Below are 23,168 nucleotides of genomic sequence, written 5' to 3'. Positions count from 1 at the left end.
CAATCATAAAGCCAATCATACTAAGTACTGAATACGTCATATCTTTTGATTAATCGTCCACTACATTAATAATTGCGAATACTAACTGTCAGAAATAGTAGTCCGAATAGCGACGGTTATCTCGTAATTAGTTCCAAATCACTGAGTCGAGTTCCATCCAGGACCTCGCCTGCCTAAACAATGACAGACATAACACAGCAATTCGCTAGTAATCAACTAAATAAGTCGGTCAACAGATACTGGAAAAACAAATTTATCATAGTAAACACAGATTTATTCGTTAATGTGATCGTAGCAAGTTACGAAATTCATAAAAAGATTGAAGAGGCACGTTGATATTTTACTCCAGTGATATTGCTCAAAATTGCCCATACTGTTTTCATTATTTTTTACCAGTGACAAGTTGCCTAATTAATATGCATTACGAGAAATCACTTATTCATGCGCAGTTTGAACAATTCTGATCGCAATCATAAAACCACGCGTGGAACTTAGTCATTCCTGTAAGAAATTAGTAACACCAAATCGGTCGTCGGTTGAATTGTTTTGCATTAGACAAAATTGTAGGGTCTGTAAAGCCTATGTAAAGTTTTGTTGAGGATTATTCTGTAAAGATATCGCTGAAATGATTTCATCTATTCGTAAAAGTTACGTTGTTGCTTCGTTCTATCCAGATCGGACGGCGCCCTCTCGTGCCAATCCCGTCTGTAGTTACCTTTTTTTGGTTTGCACCACAATCACTATACTCCTAGTAGAGTGACTGTGCTTGCACCATGACATTTGAGGCGAAAGCCAAACAATATCAATTCCCATAAGCGGCACTTCGTAGATTCGAAACACTCCTGTGACATTAAAATAACGTAAATGGAGGAAAGCAATTTTGTTAAATGGTGGTGGTCGCCGCGCAACATGTGTTCGATTGTCATGAAAAACAATGTTTTTACACGCGTTGTGTATGTCACTATGGATCCCACATCGACGCGGCGCGACGACCACCGCCATTCAAATCAATAACTGTTTGGTTGTGTAGTCGTTTGTCATCTACAATATAGTAACGTCTCTCAAAAATATAATCTTTGGTGGATGATCAACGCTTCGAACGGTTTTCATATTCCCCATGTATATCATAGAAGTACTTCATCAATAGAGGGCGCAACTACCGACATGATACACCCATCAACAAGCTGCATTTGTTGACAACACATCTGAAGAAAACACATCGACTTCGTGTTTTCGTCGCAGTTCGTCATCATTGTCCTGGACAGCACATGACCTTCTAGTACATACAAATGAAAATGGAATACGATTCCGGTAAACGCCGTACGGCGCGCGGTATCGTCCAGGTAACACTCGACTATCTATTATTCAATTTTTTTAATTAAATTACATAAGACGCTAAAACTGGTATTTTCGGAGACAGATTTTTCTTTTCTATCCCGCGCGGTGGCGCTATAACGTCACTTGTTATTCATGACCTGGTCAAAGGAAATCGGACTATGATCGGTTTAGAAGTACTGTGTATATCGCCCGTTTGATACGTTGTGACTGAGGAATGAATTTTGTCGTGGACGACTAGCTGCGGTACAAGTCCCTGGTAATGTGTACGTTTCTAGCACGATACAATGTAGTCCTACGTCTAGACTAAGGTTTGTCCGTTCAACCTTTAGGATTATCGATCATTCGGCACGGTTATCACAAAACTCCGGTCCTCCTCTCCGTATGACTCTGCTTAAAACACACAGTCCGAGTTCCTTGTGGAGTCATAATAATTTTTTAGTAAAAACTCAAAAATTTCGCTCTATTTACTGTGACCGCAAGAAAGAATGAAACGGCGATATTGCAGAATGAGACACAGTTTTGCTAACAATATAAGCATTGTATTACACAAAGTATAAGGGGGGAAATGGCTACATTGTGAATATTCTATTCTTTTTTGCGGTCACAGTAGACTTTCATACAGTCTATTGAAAAAAAACACATCAACAAATAAACAAGAGGTATACAAGTCTACGGTCACAGTAAAAAGGCAGCCACGTAATAATTTGGCAGATGAAAGGTGTTTCTGTTACGCAATTTGTTTATGATGTTAACTTTCTGGCCATGGTATATTACAACAGTTTTGTTTTAACTGAAATTTTTCAGGTGAAAACAACTAATGTACCTTGTTGTCAGCCATCGTTTTTTGACTCTAGTCAATATTTAATATTTGTATTTTAAAAACGTGACCGTTTTAAAACAAATATTTGGAAGTTTTTGTGGCGGGATTTATTGCAGTGAAAACAATAAATAACTGAGTCAAAAACTGGACAATGCGTCATTTAATACATGCCTTCATCCGCCCGCCAATCAAACACACACTTTAGAATAGGAGCATCCGGGGATTTTTGCGGCCCAGTGTACATAATCTCGATCAGTATAATTCGCGAACACCGTAACTCATCAACATCAAGTTGAAGGGTCTTTCAACTAGGTTTTGCAGACAATGCGGCAACTTTAATGAAATTAACTTCTGAATCTGTAAGTATCTTTTAAGATTAAATCCTATCTTACAGGTAGTTGTTAACATAGTCGTATTTACACGTGATTTGGGTATTTTAACTACTAGTAATTTAAATAGTAAACCACGTTATCACTGCATAAAGTAACATTCAAATATCGGTCACGGTGGTAGTTGTGGCATTGTAAATGAGCTAGGATGAGTCAGGGGGGATTGGCACGAGAGGGCGCCATCCGATCTGAATGGAACGTTTCGACGTCAGTCGTCGGTAGCCCATCGTCAAAGCAACAACGTACCGTTTACGAACAGATGAAATAATTTCAGCAATTTCTTTACAGAATAATCCTCAACACAACTTAGAAACATTTCATAGACAACTACAGGCTCCAAAATTATTGTCTATTGCAAAACAATTCAACCGACAACCAGTTTCACGCTACAATTTCTTGCTGGAGCCTGAGTTCTACGCGTGATTTTATTGCGTTCAAAACTGCTCCATTTCAAACTGCGCATGCACACACACTGATTTCTCGAAATGCATACTAATTAGGTAACTTGTCACTGATAAAAGTCACCGAAAATATTTTGAGCAATTGTACTAGAGTGAAATTTAAACGTGCCTCTGCATTCTCCATGAATTTCGTAACTTGCTATGATCATGGTAAAGAGAAAACCTATGCTTATTTTCAACAGTTAGCTGGAGTCTGATCGAAAACGTGTCTCAAAAATACATTTACATCATTTTTCCGATTATTTATTCAGCTCGTAACGATAGAATCAAGTCAATTTAGAACAAACATGTATGCTATCGGAAAGCATTTTGGCACAATATTACTGAAAAAAAGTTTTTCATTACTCATGAATATTAATTTATGCAAATTAGACGATTATTTCAACCAAACGTGTCATGCACCCCCCCGGGACGAGTCTAGTCACGAACAATTTCAATGTATTATATCGCATTATGTCACAGTATGCACATGGTCCTCTACCAGTTATCATGAGTTATCTATTCAATTCACAAACAAAATAAAACGTTACACTACATTATTAATTGAAAACATTTTTTTATTATTTCATGCAATTTAAATTAATTGAAAAAAACAATCACAAAATGTGCAGTATTTAGTCAGTCAACATAATTTGTCTACATTCAATTCATCGATTTATTTTCAAATTATTCGAACAATCATGATTAAAAGAGTTTCTCACTCAAGGAGAGCACTAGTTTTAGCTCACTTTGCAAACTTTTTTCAACTTTCTACATTATCAAAATGTCATCAATGAAAACTCTGCCTGCGTAGTTTTGACTTTCTAAAATCCGTTGGAAAACCAGCCAACGTTTAAGCGTATATAATGCCCATCTAAGAATCAGACTCGCTGATTTTGATACACTAAGACAAGTGTCGATATAAACTGAAATTCGGATATCAAGCAAGCTATCAAGTGCGATGTGTAAATGAAGGAAGTCGTGTGGGTAAACTTCCGCTTGTCATTGGATGTTAATGTGCGACTTAAATATATTGAATAACGTTTGTATGTTGACTCGGTCAATGTTTCAAAATCGCCGAACACGCCAAATCCTTTGAGTCCATTTACTGTTAGCAAGTGTCCTGGTCGTTTGTAGTTGCTCTGTCAATATCCGGCTTCTTGGTATGTCCTTCTGATGATGGCAGTCCAACAGCTACCCACACTGGCACGCCAAATAAGCACATTCCGGGTATAGTAGCGAACATGTTGCGCCTTGTCTGGAAGCAAGGAAGGAATAAAAAAAAATGAATGGCGTGAATTATTAGACAAGTTTTGGGTACAAGTATTTGGTGGTAGTAATGGATCAAATCTCAGATAACTAATAATTGGTTGTCTAAGTACAAATGAAACAATTGTTTGTCAAATATGGGCGTCGAATCAACTTTTCCTTAATACTATAATAAAAGGGGTATATTTTTGCTGCGTCTGACTGGGCGTGTCCAGATACCGGTGACAGCTAGTTAATTCCACGGACGTTCCATTCTCAGAATACAGGCAGTTCGGAACAGTTATTTTTATTTTGAATAAAAAAACGTTAAATAATTAATTGATGCATTCCAACAAGGTCATACAAAATGCAAGTTCAGTCGTACCGGAATATTTTTAGGTACAGGTTGAAACATTGTTATTATAGTCCTCCGCAGCGAGTGGAGTGATTTCATTCATATAGCGTGTTAATACGGAGTTTGCTTTCTTCAGAGTTATCCGCTCGGGTAACTATAGAATAATACCAGATTAGATTTAATTAATATGAACGACTAAAGATAAACTCACCTTAAAAGTTTGTACAGTACGTGTTGAAATAAAAGTCGCAATTCTACCAAACATTTTTTATGGGGCAATCCAATACGTATGTTTGAACGTTACGAACGGTTGCTGGAATAGAGAGTGTGTGGATGCAAGAATACTGCTGTACGAAGTATACGTAGTTAATTGTGTAGGCTACTGTAGCTCTCTGTGCAGGACACCGATACTGAGACACTTTCATTCACCGAGGAATAAGCGAAACAACCTTACCGCATGCGATGACAAGAATCGTCATTGTATGGAACTAATTATTCACGTATTATCCCCCCGAGGGATTTATGGGACACCATATATGGTCTGTCGAATGTGTTTAACTACGCACTTCCTTCCCATTGGTTGCTGGACTTGTATTCAACCCAGATATTCAACACTTTGACCAATCACAGGATAATTCATTTGTCTGGCAGGTGTAGGCTCAACTCACCTCCTATAAACAATCTGTGGCTGGGTTAGAATATTTTACGAGGCCGCATTCCAGTCACGTGTCACTTCGTAACAATCAAACACGAGATGTGTCACAATTCTCACAAAAAGACAAAAAGCAGATTTTACACTGTGGTTTGATTTTGATTTTGTGCTGTTGGTCTACGGCGGTTCGGCAGTCAATTGTTTCCGCACTGCTAAGCGTTTGTTTTTAGTGAGAAAAAAATCATCATAGGTACCTCCACTCTAGACTGAGTAGTTATAATTGTCATGAAGTAAGCCATAATAACAGCGAGAAATATTTGAAGAAAACACTGTCAGTAAGGCCGAACAACACCATACTGTCGCTACGCGTTGCTAAGTGCAATTTCATTTGTATGTAGACTAAAAAAAATACACGCATAATGTGTTTTATTTTCCATTTGATAGGCATTTCGCTTATTTGGTCATTGTTTTACTGAATGATAGATGAAATTTTTGTAGAAATAAGGTGGTCGTAAAATTGTTTAATTGACAATCAGTTTACACTGCTGTATTGCGTTAAAGGACGATCTACTTCAAAATAGTTGAAACTTTTGAACTTCAAACACACATTTTATTGGCTTTTTATTTGTTAATTTCTGCTGTTTCAAATATTTAATTATGTATTTTATTAATATGCCAATTACTGAACAATATTTCACTGAAATATGAATATTACTAACTTAAGTTGTAAAAAAAATATATGAAGTTCCGTGTATATACACTAGTGTAAAAAGGCAACGGAGCGCTATTTTAGCCAAAGCGCAAATAAGAACAATTTTTTCGGGAACTAGGTTAATGAGCAAAGTAATGTTACTGTAGTGAAATGGTATGTGTGATGTAATGCTTTGGCATTATTGAAGGGACTGCACTTTTCTAACGCAAATCACGTATATCCTTATAATGCCTTGAAGTACAATTTATTGGGAGATAAATAAATTCTGATTATTTGCATTCATGAGTAGGCTCCTACCATGACAATCCTATTTTACTTTATCTATTGTATTTGATTAAAAGAAACAAAAACATTTATTTAATAGATCGAATGTCTCTGGTTTGTTTCATTTGCATATTTATTCGTGAACAGTCACTGTGACAGCTTTAGTATTCAAGTTCATATGTACGTATTCGGGATTCGAGAGCCCCTATTATACGCTCATCGTGTGCGTGTGCGTTAATTGGAACCCATATCCACGTATCGAACACGACCCGCGCGGAGCAACAACACACTTCTGGTCGTTGTGTCGTCGCAGGAAGCGCTGTCTCAACACAGACGGTGTTGAAAAAACGCCGACCTGCAGCTTTAATGACTTCTGGTACAAGATTTTCGGCCTGAAACTTATGGCGTGAGATCACCGCCAAAATAGAATTATTTCTATATCTTTCAATTATCTCACCATTATTTCAATATCATTCAATTATCTCACCATTATTTCAATATCTTTCAATTATTTTACCATTATTTCAATATATTTCAATTATTTCACCATTATTTCAATATCTTTCATTAATTTTACCATTATTTCAATATCTTTCTTTTATGTTACCATTATTTCAATATATTTCAATTATTTCACCATTATTTCAATATATTTCAATTATTTTACCATTATTTCAATATATTTCAATTATTTTAACCATTATTTCAATATCTTTCATTTATTTTACCATTATTTCAATATATTTCAATTATTTCACCATTATTTCAATATCTTTCAATTATTTTACCATTATTTCAGTATCGTTCATTTATTTTACCATTATTTCAATATATTTCAATTATTTCACCATTAATTCAATATCTTTCAATTATTTCATCATTATTTCAATATCTTTCAATTATTTCACCATTATCTCACCATTATTTCAATATCTTTAAATTATTTCATCATTATTTCACCTTTATTTATCTTTCAATTATCTTAATATTATTTCAATATCTTTCAATTATCTCACCTTTATTTCAACATCTTTCAAATATCTCGCCATTATTTCAATATCTTTCAATTATTTCAATATCTTTCAATTATTTCACCATTATCTCACCATTATTTCAACATCTTTCAAATATCTCGCTATTATTTCAATGTATTTCAATTTCTTTCCACTCATGTTACGGGGCACATTCCCGGCATACACTATTTTGGATATTGTGCTTTGTGAAGATCATTGTCCTGGGTAATATCGTTCGAGTTAGGAGATTCCTCTCATTTATTGTAAAAAAAGGCATTATACATCGATTCAATCCAGAATTCAAGTGTCTATGGACAAAGGTTGTTGGGTTGACTTTTATTAATTGCTATAACATATTTGTAATTAACACTTTCATTATACACATTGTGATTACATGTAGTTAAAATTGCAATGTAGTTTCACAATACGGCGTAATAAAGTTATAATTATTATTATTATTATTATTATTATTATTATTATTATTATTATTATTATTATTATTATTATTATTATTATTATTGTAGTTAGGTTCGCACTATATCGAGATATCAACAACGATTTAGCTACCAGGACAATACACTGTAGTTGTCGTCGGGGTGCAAAAACACCTAGATCCAATTTCCACCTGTTAAACATAAATTGACTTTTGTTAATTGCTATAACATATTTGTAATTAACACTTTCATTATACACATTGTGATTACAATAATACGTACGAATGTACTCGAGTGATTACATGTAGTTAGGTTCACACTTTTAACAAAACATAAAATTGATACGTTATATTTTCATCGACATTCTTCCTCCCATCAACTGCGGATTGATGGAATAAATAGTAGTAATCATTTCCAAACAGTTTTAAGTGTGCAATGAGTATTTTTGGTAATATTAAATACGGATTCATCACTCGCGTAACGTAACATTGAAGAAGAAGAAAAATACAATGAATTTTATCATCGGTTTACGGTGCATCTTACGACAAGTTTGCTGATGCACATAAAAGCTTTCACATTGCTGTCGGCCAAGCCATGGAAATATGAAGCTAATATTGAGGAGTGCATAAATAATAACCGTAGGTGGGAGTCACATCAAATCTAAAAGTAATGTCCCTAATGTTGTTAGGTATGGCGACAGGAAAACGTCTACCCCACTTGATATTATATCTCGATTGATGTTTGCCTGAATTGCTCCGCGATGGCAGGACTTGATGTCAGCGATGGACCACGATCACGGTCACGATGACCAGCGACACTGTCGTAAATGCTCGAGGCTGGATCCACGGCTTGGCGAAGGCTTCCACTACGCGCACACTTCTTCCCTGTGTAACCTTTCCGCCATCGTGTTTCATCTTTGGTGCGCAAAGAACAGTGGGGGTTAGGCCCCGGAACATGGACCCAAACACTTTCGTCCATTGACACTTGAATACAGGATTGAATCGATGTATAATGGCTATTTTCTACAATAAATGAGAGGAATCTCCTAACTCGAACGATATTACCCAGGATAATGATCTTCACAATATCCAAAATAGTGCATGCAAGGAATGTGCCCCGTAACATGAGTGGAAAGAAATTTAACTAAAAATAATTGTGAAATATTTGAAAGATGTTAAAATATAGGTGAAATAATTGAAAGATATTGAAATAATAGTGAGATAATTGAAAGATATTGACATAATGATGAAATAATGGTGTAATAATGGTGAAATAATTGAAAGATATTGTAATAATGGTGAAATAATTGAAAGATATTGAAATATTGGTAAAATAATTGAAAGATATTGAAATAATGATGAAATAATGGTGAAATAATTGAAAGATATTGAAATAATGTAAAATAATTGAAAGATATTGAAATAATGACGAAATAATTGAAAGATATTGAAATAATGATAAAATAATGGTGAAATAATTGAAAGATATTGACATAATGATAAAATAATTGAAAGATATTGAAATAATGACGAAATAATTGAAAGATATTAAAATAATGGTAAAATAATTGAAAGATATCGAAATATTGATGATGATGGTGATGATGTCACCCGAGTAGGACGTGGCGTCACAGTGCTCTCGCTTTACCAGCCTTTCCGAAGTTTGTAGAACTCGTACACGCTAAAACATAGCGATAGTATACTTGTGAATACAACTACTCTGCATAGGTGAGCTTCATTGACATTTTTATTGATTTCCAAAAGAGAAAAATCAACTTTTTTGGCTACCGAGTGCCAACTCGGTGCTGGCAAAAAGCAACCAACCCAGTCGCTTGCTGGCTTAACAAGAAAATACGCCATTAAGTGCGAATCGATTGATGGGACTAGGATTGAAATTTACTTAGAAGCTATTGCCGGGATTACTGGACCTAAAAATATTGTAGTGACATCAAGAGTAAACGGTTCCGTGATTGTTTTTCTTAGCTCGGTCACCTGGGTGAATGACATCTGCACTAGAGGTTTGGAGGTGAGTGGATATTCAATACACGTAGAACCACTAATTAAACCCTGCAACAAAGATCGTTGTCTCCGGTGTACTACCGTTTATACCTGACGCGCTTATTCATAATGAATTGTCACGATTTGGTAAAGTTATAAGCACTATTCGATCTATACCACTGGGATGTAAGAACAAGGCCCTAAAACATGTAAAATCTTTCCGGAGATACGCATTTGTACTACTGATTTCTGACTTACGGGGTAAACTATATGGACAAACGGATATACAATTCCAAGAAAAAAGCTACAAAGTTTATTTGTCAGCAGACCAAATGAGATGTTTTAAATGCCAGCAAACAGGACACATACAACGAAACTGTCCAAACATACGACAGTCAATTGAAATACCTGACAACAATACTACCATTGACGCCACTGAGCACCCGAACAACAAAACATCTTCCCACGTAGATCAACAGCCAACCAATGACCGTGTACTAACTTCGGAACCTATGAGCAACAATGAGATAACCAACAAAGTAAACACCGAGCCAATCAACAGCAACGAAAGCACACCAAATGACGTAACCGATCAGGCTATTATAACACACGAGCCAAATGAACACAACAACACCCCGGACGTACACACCGAAAACGAACAACCTGACACTGATCAACAACCAATGGATACTAGTATTGACACCGAAAGAGCAACCAACAACAACGACAACACTGACTACAAACAACAACCCACTAGCAACGATACTGATACCCAAAATAACCACCGTGATGATGATGATGATGACAAAAGAGATAGGGTACTAACCCCTACTCCAACACCCCCTCTACACCTTTCCTTTTCGATTCACCATTGCCTCCATCACCACCGCCCCCTGCCACGCCACCACTGGTAGAGCCTGGGTTTGTACCGGACAGTATCGGCAGTACTCCATACTCGCCGCTTACGACACAGAACATCGCAACTCTATCTGAGAACACAACCCAGGAAACAGACGACAACGAATCAGTAATGTCCGATTTGCCAGAAATATCACAATCTTGCGAAGCATCTATTACATCGATTAAGGAATTTCTGGAAGACGTCGAACATTCAAAAAAGTTCATACATGGAATACAACCCAAACCTCAGAGAACTGTCAAAACAACTAATGAAATACCGATCATCACAGTCACTAATCAAATCAAAACAAGCTCGAATCTACAAAATGATCACTAAAATAAGAAGCCACCTGAAATCAACCGGAAGAGCCACCGCAGTCAAGGACAACACGCCACCTTTACAACCAACATGTTAATACACAAAGTTTACATCATACTTTTAGTCACGTCCATGGCTCTGTCGTGTTAACCCTTAACGTGCGTGGATGTAGGGACTCACTCAAACGTTTCCAAATCTTTGAGTTTTTAAAACATAACAACACTGCAGACGTCTACCTATTACAAAAAACTCACACGAATCCTAGAGATGAGGCAACTTGGCCGTTGATATGGAGGGGAAAATGCATTCTATCGCACGCCACTACGTACAGTGCGGGGGCAGCTATTGTATTCGCTCCAAATTCCAACATAGAAATAACCAGCAAATCTGAACCAATCCCCGGACACTTAATACACGCTAATGTAATGATCAACGATATTCAAACCAACATCATCAACACATACGCACCGACGGACCCTGGTGAACGCATTGCTTGCTTCACTAAACTTTCTACACTCCTCTCCGGCTTGAACGAAGATCCAATAATTATCGGCGGAGATTTCAACTGCACTATTAAATCAGACCAAGACAGAATTCACGGCACCGAACCCGCACCTCGCACAGCACGATATTTATCCAACCTCATAAGTAAACATAAACTCACGGACAGCTGGCGCTATCACCATGGCAACAACAGAAACTATACCTGGCATAGGGACAATAGCAAAGCACGCCTCGACAGAATCCACATAAACACCTGGATGAAAACACGCATTAAGACAGTGGCAATTAAAAACTCGTCACTCGCATTCTCCGATCACTCACTTGTTAAACTAGTACTGTCACAAAAGCAAATAAAAACCCGCAGCCCAATCTGGTGCATGAATATACATATCTTGAAACACAAAGAATACAGAGATATTATTAAACATTTCTGGGCACAATGTCGCAAGGAGGAAGGCAACCATGATAATTTAATTACGTGGTGTGAAATCGGAAAGTGGAAAATTAAACTGCTTACCCAGCAATACTGCACATCTAAGCACACCGACTTAAAGGAGAAAAAAAACGTGCTCGAAGAAGAGATCCAATAGCTTGAAAAAAACATTCACCTGAATAATGAGATACTTAACGAATACAACGAAAAGAAAAGAACTCTTACACAAATAATCCAAACAGAAAGCAAAGGAGCGGCCGTACGGGCCCGCCATCAACTACTTGAGAACAGTGATATTTCCAACAAATTTTTCTTCAACCTCGAATGTATAAGAGCAAAATCAAAACCTATCATTCACCTAAAAAAATCCGACGGCACTCTATCAGAAGACCCACATGAAATACGCAATATAATATACAACTTCTATCAATCCTTGTACACCTCAGATATCGTTGACGACACATGCCAAACACAACTCTTGAACCAATTACCACAACTCGATCAAACCGACCGCGAAAATCTCGAAAGCGAAATTACGTATGACGAACTTACCAAAGCCCTTAGCCAACTCTCAACAGACCGCACCCCCGGCATCGACGGCTTACCATGTGAATTTTACCAAACTTTCTGGCCTATCATAGGCACGGACTTACGTAAAGTTCTCATCCAGTCAATTAAAAACGGAAAACTCCCACTGTCTAGCAGACGAGCAGTCATTTGCTTACACCCAAAGATAGGAGGCAACACTTTAGTCAAAAACTGGCGACCAATTAGTCTATTATGCAGCGACTACAAGATACTGGCAAAAGCCCTTTCACTACACTACGGGACAACATATACTGCGCCAATACCAACAATACATCCCTCGCAATTCTAGCTTTGGATCAGAGAAAGGCTTTCGATCGCGTGTGCACCATTACCTGTTCAATACCCTCGCAGCTTTTGGCTTCAGACATAATTTTATTAATTTCATCAAGATACTATATACAGATATAGAATCGCTCATCCGCATTAATTGCTCACTTACATCGCCGCTTAACATTCATCGAGGAATACGCCAGGGATGCTCTCTCTCGGGCCAACTATACGTCATCGCATTGGAACCACTTCTAAACAACATAAGAAAACAAATCTCCGCACCAACAATACCCACTTCGCCTAAAGCCAACTCAAGTTTAGCCGCGTACGCAGACGACGTTGAAGTTCTACTGACAAAAAATGACCACTTCGACAAGTTAAAAGACTGCCTCAAAGTATACGAAAAAGCATCAAACGCGAAAGTCAATCTCGAAAAATCACAAGGTGGTCTGGTAGCTGGTGCAGACGCACAGACAACCCACTGGGAATATCGTGAAGTACAGAAGGACTCAAAGTTCTAGGGGTTTTCCTAGGTAACAATGACACCTTTGCTCAACAAAACTGGTCACAACTATCACAAAACATTGAGGAAAAAGTAAAAAGTTGGTCCGCGTTTGCTCCATCCATGTCCTATAGAGGGCGTGTTCTTGTGATAAATCAACTGATTGCCTGGAAACTCTATCACCGTCTTGCATGTTTCTCCCCACCTAAGCCAATCATCCTGCACCTACAGTCACTGTTTAACAATTTTGTCTGGCAGGGCCGACACTGGACGCCTGCAGAAACACTCTACCTACCGCTAGACAAAGGGGGCCAAGGATTAGTTCACCTGCAATCACGCATTACGTCACTCCGGTTAGGCTTTATTCAACGATACCTGTACCTGGACTCTCATCATCCCATTTTTCACTTCACGGACTACTACTTCAGCCTGGTCCGAGACTTACACTACAAGAAAGAACTCTTGCTTACAACAGGAATAGACTACTACAAAAATAAAATACCTGACTATTATTTTGAATTACTACAATGCTGGAACGCGTTAGAAAAAATACGTAAAGACAAACCCACTAACCTCGTAGCTGCCCTTAATGAACCGCTCTTCCAAAACCCCATGATTTTACACCCAATACGTGGCTGCCCTTTTACTCTAACACATCTAGCCGACGCCGGTATCACCAAAATCGGAGACCTTGTCAACATGGAGGAAAAAAGATGGCTAGGTACTGCGGACTTCGTAGAAAAAATAAGAATTAAATCCCTACGTATTCTCGACCTTACGCTCAAAACCACCCACAATGCAATACCCATGGGCTTGAAAACAATTATTAATAACCACTTTAGAGGCGAACAACCAATCGACACACCAAGTGCACGGTATACATTCGAACTACACCATTCAACGGACTTAAACCTCCCCTTATACAAACTGGAAAAGGGAGCCATATATAAATACATAACCCTTGTAAACTACGCAAATCGCCTACCCGAAAGATTAGACACCGTATGGAGAGACTTGCTCAGCTTGCAGGACTGTACAACACCCAATTTTAGAGCATGCTACTACCCCCAAATACTAAGCGAGAGGGCGACCTCCAGTGGCGGATTATCCACGGTGCGTATACAACAGCTACTTATCTTTACAACGACGGCTTCCACCCCACGGACACTTGCCCCCTTTGCGGGGACGACGACTCCCTATTACATATCTTTTTTGTATGTCAGGCAATCCAACCCTTACTCACTTTCCTGACACAACTGACGGCACACCTAATTAAGCCAGACAAAATCATTCCAGTATCCTGGTACTTTATTAACCCACCACCTAAGTGCAGGACATTTGTTAACAAACATGCTCTTCACCAATTCGTTTATATCACCAGTACAGTTAAGATGGCAATACACCTGAGCAGAAGAAACAAAATGCAGCACCAGACAATTGTAGACCCACTCGAAATATTTAAAACCAGACTGCGATCAAGAATACAGTTGAATATGAATACTACAAACTTGAACAAGATATACAAACTTTCTGTGATATATGGGATATCAACAATTCACTATGCACAGTAACGAACAATGAACTTGAAGTTAATTTCTAATTCTATGTTTGTACATATAATATGTAAATATATAAATACAAATACAAGTCACCTTTTTTTCGATATGATGATGATCATGATGCTGATGATGATGATGATGATGATGAAATAATGGTAAAAGAATTGAAAGATATTGAAATAATGCTGAAATAATTGAAAGATATTGAAATATTTCTTTGCTACTGGTAAATTAATTCTTGTGATTGGTTGACTAGCTCAAAAAGTTCAAAAACAAAACTTACGATACACAAACTATTTGTTGGGCTGCCAAAGCTTGCGTTTAAGGCTATGGGGGAATTATTAAGTTGTCGACAGAGAAATAAGTTCACCCTCATTTTAATTATTTCATGGGAAAAAAAATTCTAGAATTAGTGGTGCTTTCAAATGTTCTGCATTTTAACAATTTGGTGCGCAGTTTGAACAATTCTGATTGCAATCATAAAACCACGCGTTACTTAGTCATTCCTGTGAGAAATTAGTAACACCAAATCGGTCGTCGGTTGAATTGTTTTGCATTAGACAAAATTGTAGGGTCTGTAAAGCCTATGTAAAGTTTTGTTGAGGATTATTCTGTAAAGATATCGCTGAAATGATTTCATCTATTCGTAAAAGTTACGTTGTTGCTTCGTTCTATCCAGATCAGACGGCGCCCTCTCGTGCCAATCCCGCCTGTAGTTACCTTTTTTGGCTTGCACCACAATCACTATACTCCTAGTAGAGTGACTGTGCTTGCACCATGACATTTGAGGCGAAAGCCAAACAATATCAACTCCCATAAGCGGCACTTCGTAGATTCGAAACGCTCCTGTGACGTCAAAATAACGCAAATGGAAGAAAGCAATTTTGTTAAATGGCGGTGGTCGCTGCGCAACATGGGTTCGATTGTCATGTAAAACAATGTTTTTACACGTGTTGTGTATGTCACTATGGACCCTACATCGACGCGGCGCGACGACCACCGCCCTTCAAATCGATAACTGTTTGGTTGTGTAGTCATTCGTCGTCTACAATATAGTAACGTCTCTCAAAAATATAATCTTTGGTGGATGATCAACGCTTCGAACGGTTTTCATATTCCCCATGTATATCATAGAAGTACTTCATCAATAGAGGGCGCGACTACCGACATGATACACCGATCAACAAGATGCATTTGTTGACAACACATCTGAAGAAAACACATCGACTTCGTGTTTTCGTCGCAGTTCGTCTTCATTGTCCTGGACAGCATATGACCTTCTAGTACATACAAATGAAAATGGAATACGATTCCGGTAAACGCCGTACGGCGCGCGGTATCGTCCAGGTAACACTCGACTATCTATTATTCAATTTTTTAAAATTAAATTACATAAGACGCTACAACTGGTATTTTCGGAGACAGATTTTTCCTTTCTATCCCGCGCGGTGGCGCTATAACGTCTCTTGTTATTCATGACCCGGTCAAAGGAAATCGAACTGTGATCGGTTTAGAAGTACTGTGTATATCGTCCGTTTGATAAGTTGTGACTGAGGAATGAATTTTGTCGTGGTCGACTAGCTGCGGTACAAGTCCCTGGTAATGTGTACGTTTCTAGCACGATACAATGTAGTCCTACGTCTAGACTAAGGTTTGTCCGTTCAACCTTTAGGATTATCGATCATTCGGCACGGTTATCACAAAACTCCGGTCCTCCTCTCCGTATGACTCTGCTTAAAACACACAGTCCGAGTTCCTTGTGGAGTCATAATAATTTTTAAGTAAAAACTCAAAAATTTCGCTCTATTTACTGTGACCGCAAGAAAGAATGAAACGGCGATAATGCAGAATGAGACACAGTTTTGCTAACAATACAAGCATTATATTACACAAAGTATAAGGGGGGAAATGGCTACATTGTGAGCATTCTATTCTTTTTTGCGGCCACAGTAGACTTTCATACAGTCTATTGAAAAAAAAACACATCAACAAATAAACAAGAGGTATACAAGTCTACGGTCACAGTAAAAAGGCAGCCACGTAATAATTTGGCAGATGAAAGGTGTTTTTGTTACTTCTGATCAGTTAATTCACTGACGCAATTTGTTGGTATATTACAACAGTTTTGTTTTAACTGAAATTTTTCAGGTGAAAACAACTAATGTACTTTGTTGTCAGCCATCGTTTTTTGACTCTATGGCGGGATTTATTGCAGTGAAGACAATAAATAACTGAGTCGAAAACTGAGCAATGCGTCATTTAATACATGCCTTCATCCGCCCGCCAATCAAACACACACTTTAGAATAGGAACATCCGGGAATTTTTGCGGCCCAGTGTACATAATCTCGATCAGTACAACTCGCGAACACCGTAACTCATCAAAATCAAGTTGAAAGGGTTTTCAACTAGGTTTTTCCGACAATGCGGCAACTTTAATAAAATTAACTTCTGAATTTGTAAATATCTTTTAAGATTAAGTGTAATCCTATCTTACAGGTAGTTGTTAACATAGTCGTATTCACACGTGATTTGGGTGTTTTAACTACTAGTAATTTAAATAGTAAACCACGTTATCACTGCATAAAATAACATTCAAATATCGGTCACGGTGGTAGTTGTGGCATTGTAAATGAGCTAGGACGAGTCAGGGGGGATTGGCACGAGAGGGCGCCATCCGATGAGAATGGAACGTTTCGACGTCAGTCGTCCGTAGCCCATCGTCAAAGCAACAACGTACCGTTTACGAACAGATGAAATAATTTCAGCAATTTCTTTACAGAATAATCCTCAACAAAACTTAGAAACATTTCATAGACAACTACAGGCTCCAAAATTATTGTCTATTGCAAAACAATTCAACCGACCAGTTAGACGCCAAAATTTCTTGCTGGAGCCAGAGTTCTACGCGTGATTTTATTGCGTTCAAAACTGCTCCATTTCAAACTGCGCATGCACACACACACACTGGTTTCTCGCGATGCACACTAATTAGGTAACTTGTCATTGATAAAAGTCACAGAAAACATTTTGAGCAATTGTACTAGAGTGAAATTTAAACGTGCCTCTGCATTCTCCATGAATTTCGTAACTTGCTATGATCATGGTAAAGAGAAAACCTATGCTTACTTTCAACAGTTAGCTGGAGTCTGATCGAAAACGTGACTCAAAAAATACATTTACATCATTTTTCCGATTATTTTTTCAGCTCGTAACGGTAGAATCAAGTCAATTTAGAACTAACATGCATGCTATCGCAAAGCATTTTGGCACATATTACTGAAAAAACGAGTTTTTCATTACTCATGAATATTAATTTATGCAAATTAGACGATTATTTCAACCAATCGTGTCATGCAACCCCCCCCCCCCCCGGGACGAGTCTAGTCACCAACAATTTCAATGTATTATATCGCATTATGTCACGGTATGCACATGGTCCTCTACCAGTTATGCGTTATCTATTCAATTCACAAACAAAATAAAACGTTACACTACATTATTAATTGAAAACATTTTTTTATTATTTCATGCAATTTTTAAATTAATAGAAAAAAAACAATCACAAAATGTGCAGTATTTAGTCAGTCAACATAATTTGTCTACATTCAATTCATCGATTTATTTTCAAATTATTCGAACAATCATGATTAAGAGAGTTTCTCACTCAAGGAGAGCACTAATTTTAGCTCACTTTGCAAACTTTTTTCAACTTTCTATATTATCAAAATGTCATCAATGAAAACTCTGCCTGCGTAGTTTTGACTTTCTAAAATCCGTTGGAAAACCAGCCAACGTTTAAGCGTATATAATGCCCATCTAAGAATCAGACTCGCTGATTTTGATACACTAAGACAAGTGTCGATATAAACTGAAGTTCGGATATCAAGGAAGCTATCAAGTGCGATGTGTAAATGAAGGAAGTCGTGTGGGTAAACTTGCGCTTGTCATTGAATGTTAATGTGCGACTTAAATATATTGAATAACGTTTGTATGTTGACTCAGTCAATGTTTCAAAATCGCCGAACACGCGTACGCCAAATCCTTCGAGTCCATTTACTGTTAGCAAGTGTCCTGGTCGTTTGTAGTTGCTCTGTCAATATCCGGCTTCTTGGTATGTCCTTCTGATGATGGCAGTCCAACAGCTACCCACACTGGCACGCCAAATAAGCACATTCCGTGTATAGTAGCGAACATGTTGCGCCTTGTCTGGAAGAAAGGAAGGAATAAAAAAATGAATGACGTGAATTATTAGACAAGTTTTCGGTACAACTATTTGGTGGTATTAATGGATCAAATCTCAGATAACTAATAATTGGTTGTCTAAGTACAAATGAAACAATTATTTGTCAAATATGGGCGTCGAATCAACTTTTCCTTAATACTATAATAAAAGGGGTATATTTTTTGCTGCGTCTGACTGGGCGTGTCCAGATACCGGCAGAATTCTCAGAATACAGTCAGTTCGTAACAGTTATTTTTTTATTTTGAATAAAAAACGTTAAATAATTAATTGATGCATTCCAATAAGGTCATACAAAATGCAAGTTCAGTCGTACCGGAATATTTTTAGGTACAGGTTGAAACATTGTTATTATATTCTTCCGCAGCGAGTGGAGTGATTTCATTCATATAGCGTGTTAATACGGAGTTTGCTTTCTTCAGAGTTATCCGCTCGGGTAACTATAGAATAATACCAGATTAGATTTAATTAATATGAACGACTAAAGATAAACTCACCTTAAAAGTTTGTACAGTACGTGTTGAAATAAAAGTCGCAATTCTACCAAACATTTTTTATGGGGCAATCCAATACGTACGTTTGAACGTTACGAACGGTTGCTGGAATAGAGAGTTTGTGGATGCAAGAATACTGCTGTACGAAGTATACGTAGTTAATTATGTGGGCTACTGTAGCTCTCTGTGCAGGACACCGATACTGAGACACTTTCATTCACCGAGGAATAAGCGAAACAAACTTACCGCATGCGATGACAAGAATCGTCATTGTATGGAACTAATTATTCACGTATTATCCCCCCGAGGGATTTATGGGACACCATATATGGTCTGTCGAATGTGTTTAACTACGCACTTCCTTTCCATTGGTTGCTGGACTTGTATTCAACCCAGGTATTCAACACTTTGACCAATCACAGGATAATTTATTTGTCTGGCAGGTGTAGGCTTAACTCACCTCCTATAAACAATCTGTGGCTGGGTTAGAATATTTTACGAGGCCGCATTCCAGTCACGTGTCACTTCGTAACAATCAAACACGAGATGTGTCACAATTCTCACAAAAAGACAAAAAGCAGATTTTACACTGTGGTTTGATTTTGTGCTGTTGGTCTACTTTTTCACAGATAAATTGTTCATAAAAACGGCGGTTCGGCAGTCAATTGTTTCCGCACTGCTAAGCGTTTGTTTTTAGTGAGAAAAAAATCATCATAGGTACCTCCGCTCTAGACTGAGTAGTTATAATTGTCATGAAGTAAGCCATAATAACAGCGAGAAATATTTGAAGAAAACACTGTCAGTAAGGCCGAACAACACCATACTGTCGCTACGCGTTGCTAAGTGCAATTTCATTTGTATGTAGACTAAAAAAAATACACGCATAATGTGTTTTATTTTCCATTTGATAGGCATTTCGCTTATTCGGTCATTGTTTTACTGAATGATAGATGAAATTTTTGTAGAAATAAGGTGGTCATAAAATTGTTTAATTGACAATCAGTTTACACTGCTGTATTGCCTTAAAGGACGATCTACTTCAAAAGAGTTGAAACTTTTGAACTTCGAACACACATTTTATTGGCTTTTTCTTTGTTAATTTCTGCTGTTTCAAATATTTAATTATGTATTTTATTAATATGCCAATTACTGAACAATATTTCACTGAAATATGAATATTACTAACTTAAGTTGTAAAAAAAAATATATGAAGTTCCGTGTATATACACTAGTGTAAAAAGGCAACGGAGCGCTATTTTAGCCAAAGCGCAAATAAGAACAATTTTTTCGGGAACTAGGTTAATGAGCAAAGTAATGTTACTGTAGTGAAATGGTATGTGTGATGTAATGCTTTGGCATTATTGAAGGGACTGCACTTTTCTAACGCAAATCACGTATATCCTTATAATGCCTTGAAGTACAATTTATTGGGAGATAAATAAATTCTGATTATTTGCATTCATGAGTAGGCTCCTACCATGACAATCCTATTTTACTTTATCTATTGTATTTGATTAAAAGAAACAAAAACATTTATTTAATGGATCGAATGTCTCTGGTTTGTTTAATTTGCATATTTATTCGTGAACAGTCACTGTGTCAGCTTTAGTATTCAAGTTCATATATACGTATTCGGGATTCGAGAGCCCCTATTATACGCTCATCGTGTGCATGTGCGTCAATTGGAACCCATATCCACGTATCAAACACGACGCGCGCGGAGCAACGACACACTTCTGGTCGTTGTGTCGTCGCTGGAAGCGCTGTCTCAGCACAGGCGGTGTTGGAAAAACGCCGACATGCAGCTTTAATGACTTCTGGTACACGAATTTCGGCCTGAAACTTTGCTACTAGTAAATTAATTCTTGTGATTGGTTGACTAGCTCAAAAAGTTCAAAAACAAAACTTACGATACACAAACTATTTGTTGGGCTGCCAAAGCTCGGGTTTAAGGCTATGGGGGGAATTATTAAGTTGTCGACAGGGAAATAAGTTCACCCTCCTCATTTTAATTATTTGATGGAAAAAAATCTAGAATTAGTGGCGCTTTCAAATGTTCTGCATTTTAACAATTTGGTGACAATGGCGATTATCGCCCCACGTATAATAGTTCATAGATCCCGATACAGCTCTATGTCAATGTTTGACAAACAAAGAAGGGTTCGACGTGAGCGTATTTAGTATAAGACAAACTACCAGTGTCAATCACTTCAATAATGACCCGTGATCTCCTTGTTTTTGAGGGGGAAATGGAAAAAGCATGCATACAATGGAAATTTTACGGCGGATTCCATAAACCACAATGAAAACACATTTCACCATTAAAAATCTACAAAAATTAATACCAATTTTACGATAATTTTAGATATGAACAAGTACAGGTATAGGGTAACATGAGACGTGGGTGTTCATCGCAAAGCGTTTCCATGAAAATGTGTCACATCGAATTTTGATTTGATTTGGTTTATGGCACCTACTGCTTCAAATGTAAAAAAAAACCAAACAAATATATCTGATACTAGTAATACGTCTGCTTATCTGATACTAGTAATACGCCTTCTTTTAAAAACATACGTATACGGTAGAGCGTATTGTCACGTGAACGCGCCAACTGCAATACGCTGATTAACCGCAACGTTTGACGTCGTCGCTTTTCTGTACTCATATGTGTTATTTCAATTAAATGCTATGAGAAACTTCTGTAAACAAAACGTTTGATTTAATGGGTGGTCTCTTTAGGTTGGGCATATCGAACGGAACATGTCACGAAGCCGGGTTCGAAGTAGTCGATAATGTGCAGAACGCGCCTTTTTCAAAATATCGCGATTGAAACTTCGAGATGTTCGCGCACATTTCATAACAACACAGAAAGCTGCGCCACTCTAGACGTGGTCGGTTCGTGGTTGATATTGTATTAGATAAAAAAAAAACATGGAGTCGTCAAAACGGTCGTTTTGTATTGGCAGCCTAGTCTGGTCAGCCTGGGTGGCTGTGAAGACAGGGGAGAATAATATGTGCGCATGCGCGGGTATTGTAGGCGTGTAATCAGCTGGAATACTATTTTCCTGCGTTTCTTCCCGGCGCATCTATGATTTGGAGATCGTTTTTATTACTTGGACTTGTTCGTATGAGTTTTTGATAACGCAACTTATACTATGTTATAGGTAAAATATTTTGTTTGTTTTTAAATGATGAATTATGACGTTATCTTTTTGAATATGGCGTAAATTGGGAGTTTTTCACGGCATTGGTCATCGTTCCATGTAACCGGATATATTTATTGTCTTTTCATATTCATACTTTGAGGCATGAAGTATCGGGGAAATACGATGAAGAGAACGTCAGGACGGTACTGGGATAAGTAAATACAAGAAAAAAATCAGTTGTCGATAATAATAAAATGACGAAACGGCGACTGCATTGTTATCCGAGACTTGACGCGATAGTGATACCACAAAATTCACGTGTATCAAGGGTGACATTTTGTTTTCAATTTCACTGTCAATTGCGACTGTAGTAATACCCCGTACACATTAGGATTTGTGTAAATCGATCCAGTGCTTGTTTGATATCATAACTGGACTTTCATATAAAGTATTTACATTTTCTATGTGATTCGTTGACAAAAATGCATGCTGAATTGACTAGTGTTCAAATTCTGAAATAATTGAAACTATAAAATTTGTATTGGTTTG

At 37.5% G+C, this 23,168-nt stretch overlaps 2 long non-coding RNA genes across 4 annotated transcripts; both read right to left on the bottom strand.

Moving 5' to 3' along the window:
- Positions 1 to 3,544: 3,544 nt before the first annotated feature.
- Positions 3,545 to 5,094, bottom strand: LOC146741818 (uncharacterized). 2 transcript variants are annotated; one of them, XR_014929790.1, is made up of 3 exons: positions 5,045 to 5,067; positions 4,802 to 4,903; positions 3,545 to 4,245 (listed from the first exon to the last, which is right to left on the bottom strand). It is a non-coding gene; the product is annotated as an uncharacterized LOC146741818 (long non-coding RNA). The 2 variants fall into 2 exon arrangements; XR_014929789.1 differs by having other exon boundaries at positions 4,802 to 5,094.
- Positions 5,095 to 18,235: 13,141 nt separating this feature from the next.
- On the bottom strand, positions 18,236 to 19,733 carry LOC102801484 (uncharacterized). 2 transcript variants are annotated; one of them, XR_014929788.1, is made up of 2 exons: positions 19,477 to 19,733; positions 18,236 to 18,945 (listed from the first exon to the last, which is right to left on the bottom strand). It is a non-coding gene; the product is annotated as an uncharacterized LOC102801484 (long non-coding RNA). The 2 variants fall into 2 exon arrangements; XR_014929787.1 differs by lacking the exon at positions 19,477 to 19,733 and adding an exon at positions 19,296 to 19,340.
- Between the last annotated feature and the right edge of the window lie 3,435 nt (positions 19,734 to 23,168).

This window comes from Saccoglossus kowalevskii, chromosome 6 (genome assembly GCF_978046115.1).
Source record: "Saccoglossus kowalevskii chromosome 6, keSacKowa6.1, whole genome shotgun sequence".
NCBI classification, from domain to species: Eukaryota; Metazoa; Hemichordata; class Enteropneusta; family Harrimaniidae; genus Saccoglossus; species Saccoglossus kowalevskii.
The sequence above is the reverse complement of the archived record's forward strand: the minus strand, read 5'-3'. Positions and strand labels throughout refer to the sequence as shown.